This window comes from Saccopteryx bilineata, chromosome 3, assembly GCF_036850765.1.
Source record: "Saccopteryx bilineata isolate mSacBil1 chromosome 3, mSacBil1_pri_phased_curated, whole genome shotgun sequence".
NCBI lineage: Eukaryota > Metazoa > Chordata > Mammalia > Chiroptera > Emballonuridae > Saccopteryx > Saccopteryx bilineata.
The window spans coordinates 238253818-238257513 of record NC_089492.1 but is presented as its reverse complement, the minus strand read 5'-3'; positions in this window follow the sequence as shown (position 1 = coordinate 238257513).

The following is a 3696-nucleotide window of genomic DNA, read 5'->3' as shown; positions in this document are numbered from 1 at the left end:
GCTAAGAACAGGCAACCTAAAGAAGGGACGACAGGTGGGTGTGAAACAGCAAAGGTAGTACAAATAGGAAGAAAAAGAACCTGACCAGATGGTGGTGTAGCACATAAAGTGTCAACTTGGGACTCTGAAGACCCAGGTTCAAAACCTTGAGGTTGCCGACTTGAGCATGGACTCTACTGGCTTAAGCACACGGTCAACAGCTTGAGCATGGGATCATAGACATGACCTCATGGTCACTGGCTTGAGTCCAAGGTCACTGGCTTAAGCAATAGGTCATTGCTTCAGCTGAAGCCCCATATCAAGGCACATATGAGCAAGCAAGTAATCAATGAACAACTAAAGTGCTGCAACAAAAAGTTGATGTTTCTCATCTCTCTCCTTTCCTGTCTATCTGTTTCTGCCAGTCCCCATCTCTCTCTTTCTCTCTCCATCTCTCGCTAAAAAAAAAGAAAGAAAAAAATAAATATAAATGAGAGCAGAAATAAAGTCAAATCAATCAGTGATCAAAATACATGTAAATGAATTAAATTCCCCTGTTAAAACACAAAAACTCTCAGACTATATAAAAACAAAATTTAACTAAATGATTTCTGTAAGTCAACTCCAATATATATGAACACAGAAAGTTTTAAAGTCGAAGAGTAGAAAAAGATGTATCCAGAAAATATTACCCCAAAGGAAGCAGGTATAGTTAAATTAATGCAAAACAAAATAGATTTTGAAGAAAAAAAGCTTTTAGAAAGCTAAAGAAAATCACTACATCATGCCAGGAGTTTTAATTTATCAGGAAGATAACAATTGAACACTTAAATTCATCTAATAGCCACAGAACTTCAAAATACTGATATATAACCCCATTGTTAGATCTACAAAGTTATTAAAGCCTTCACTGCTTTAATACAGCTTTCTTACCGGATAGATCAAGTTGAAAGCATTGTCAGAGATATCTGAGATTTGAACAGCGCAGTTAGAAAGCTTTTGGGAAACTGCCTTGGCTTACTATCACCCTCCCTTAGCCCACAGTTCTGTCCTTTGCTTCACATATATCCTCCTTGTCCTTGTTCCTGACTTTCTCATTTGTGCACCTCAGGGAAGCTCTTGATTCACAGGGCGTGCCTCATTTTTGTTATTTGCCTCTGGTTTGAGGCTCTCCTTCTACCCTCAATTTTGCTTTTGTACCATCTTAAGCAAGATCTCTCTCTCTTCCAGGATCTGAGTCAAGAGAAACCCCCAGTGGACAGGGCCAGACTTTAACTTGCCTTCCTCACATTACAAGGTCAATAGGAAGATTGGTTCAGATACTACGAATACAAGTGGTTGGCACCTATTAGGTAAGTGCTTATAAATGTAGGTATAATAAAAACAATAAATATTAACTTATTTTTTAAAGTTTTATTTATTTATTTTTTTGTATTTTTCTGAAGTTGGAAAAGGAGAGACAGTCAGACAGACTCCCGCATGCGCCCGACTGGGATCCACCCAGCATGCCCACCAGGGGGCGATGCTCTGCCCATCTGGGGCGTTGCTCTGTCGCAACCAGAGCCATTCTAGCGCCTGAGGCAGAGGCCATGGAGCCATCCTCAGCACCCGGGCCAACTTTGCTCCAATGGAGCCTTGGTTGCAGGAGGGGAAGAGAGAGACAGAGAGGAAGGAGAGGGAGAGGGGTAGAGAAGCAGATGGGCACTTCTCCTGTGTGCCCTGGCTGGGAATCTAACCCGGGACTCCTGCACACCAGGCTGACGCTCTACCACTGAGCCAACCGGCCAGGGCCAAATATTAACTTATTTGAAGGGTTTTCTCCCAGTATTCTTGACATCCAGACCAAAGTTCTTAATCACATATCCTCATCCCTAAACGCAGAGGTCTTTAGCAAACTTGACTCTTTCAGCCCTGCATCCCTGAACATTCTAGGTCTTTTTCCTTCATCTCTATTTAGTCCATATTTCTTACCCCTTAGTGCTGATTGTGGGTAAGAGTCTGGGAATAGTTTCTCCAGTAGGGCTTGTGACAGAAACATCAGTGGCAGCTGGAAACTGCCCTTAATATCTCTCACAGATGTAGGGCTTTCCCAGCTGACAGCCTTCTTAGAAAATGAGAATTCATCTGGCAATAAATAACAAGGCCTACAAAGCTGTTCCTGCTCTTTGACTCAGTCATTCTAATTCTGGGAATTTACTCTGAGGCAATAACTTAAGGGGAGAAAACGTCATCTGTCTAAAGATGTTCATAAGCAGTCCAATACATGAGAAGGGAAAACAAAACAATAAAAATTCCGAACATCGGGGAAACAGAAGAGCACATCATGACATGATAATGTGGAATACTCTACAGCTATTACAAATGACAAATACACACACTAGGCAAATCTTGAAACTGTACTTGCAAAGTAAAATTCAGTGAGAGGCAGAAGGCCAGAAAACATTTACTGAGTGTCTAGTGCATGTAACACCCTCCGAACCATGAAAGGGGATAGGATCATCTGGTTCTAAGGATGAAGAAACTGAGGCTCAAGGGGTTTAGTGACCCACCTAGAGAAGAACTGGGGTTCAAGTCTGGATCCCTCTGATCCCAAATGCATATCTTCTTATAAATGCAGTTCCTATCTGTGTCTAATTTTCTAGTAAACACCTAAAGGGAACATAAGGTGATCCAAGGAGATCAGAGTTTATTTTTAATTGTCTTATTAATAAAAAATTGTTTATATTTAAATCAGAAAAAAAAGAATAACACGGGGTCTGTCCCATGAAGGCCAGGCCTGACCATGGCTTGACTGCAGCCCCCTCTTAGGATCCTTGTAGTGTAGAAGCCTGCACTAATCTGTCTCCGCATTATGTATCTAAATCACTTGAGGGGCTTTTCAGTCCTCTGTGCCTTCTTCCCTCTGCTCATACCCTGCTTTGAAATTTTATGATCATTCTATAGTAAGCTGCTGCTTCTGGTGGAAGCATAAATATTGATTTCTGGTTTGTTTGGAACACAACAACAAAAAGACTAAAAATCACTGGTAGAAGCACTATCTTCAAAAGGTTCCTGTGAGATCCCAGGAGCTTGCGTGACAGAGGGGAAAAACAAGCATTTTCTTATTTTAAGCATATTACCCATGCAGGTGACATTGTGTTGAATGCATAGTATTTGTGTGGATCTTGGATTAAAAGTGATGTGGGTTCAAGTTTTGGCCCAACTGTCACTGTAGTTAAGACCTATTTTACACACACATACTCTCTCTCTCTCCCTCTCTTTCTCCCTCTCTCTCTCCCTTTCTCTACCCCCCACCCCCCCGGCTTGTTCTCAGAAATGGCATGTTTATCTTGCCCTTTACTCTAATAAAGTTTAATTTTGTAACCAAGGAAACGTCTTTCTTGGTTCTTGGACTAACGATGTATGTCAGCAAAAGATAAGGATTAGAAATACTTTGTTCCTAAAGTTCTTCTGTGCCTTGCCTGCTGTGGACTGGATATTTGTATCCCCTCAAAATTCATATGTTGAAACCTAATCCCCAATCCGATGGTATTTGGAGGTGGGGCCTTTCGGGGTTATTAGGTCACAAGGACTCTGAATGGGATTAGTGCCCTTATAAAGAGACTCCAGGGAGCACCTTCCTTTTTCTTCAGCCATATGAGGACACGGCAAGAAGACAGTCATCTATGAACCAAGAAGTGGGCTTTCATCAGACACTAAATCTGCCAGCACTTTGAT